The sequence below is a fragment of the Capsicum annuum genome, chromosome 7 (assembly GCF_002878395.1).
Source record: "Capsicum annuum cultivar UCD-10X-F1 chromosome 7, UCD10Xv1.1, whole genome shotgun sequence".
Classification (NCBI taxonomy): Eukaryota; Viridiplantae; Streptophyta; class Magnoliopsida; order Solanales; family Solanaceae; genus Capsicum; species Capsicum annuum.
Genome location: NC_061117.1, coordinates 204,210,830 through 204,211,175, shown reverse-complemented (window position 1 = coordinate 204,211,175; position 346 = coordinate 204,210,830).

Below are 346 nucleotides of genomic sequence, written 5' to 3'. Positions count from 1 at the left end.
GGACCCGAGCTAAGGATCCCCCTTCCGTCCCTGGTTTGGTCCCGAGCTAAGGATCCCACCTCTCGTCCCAGGCTCGGGACCACGCCCGAGCCAGGACCCTCCCTCCAGTCCCTGGCTCGTAACGACACTCGACCCCTAGCCAGTCCCAGGCTCGTGACCATGCCCGACCCCCCTTCTGTCCAAGGCTCGGTACTACTCCCGAGCCTAGTACCCCCACCCCACCCCACCCCACCCTGCCCAAGAAATTTTCCCTACTGCCCCCGCCTGAGCCCAGGACCCTTCCCCCGCGCCCCCATCCCAATCTTGGGACCACGATCAAGCCAAGGACCCCCTCCCTTGCCCCTCC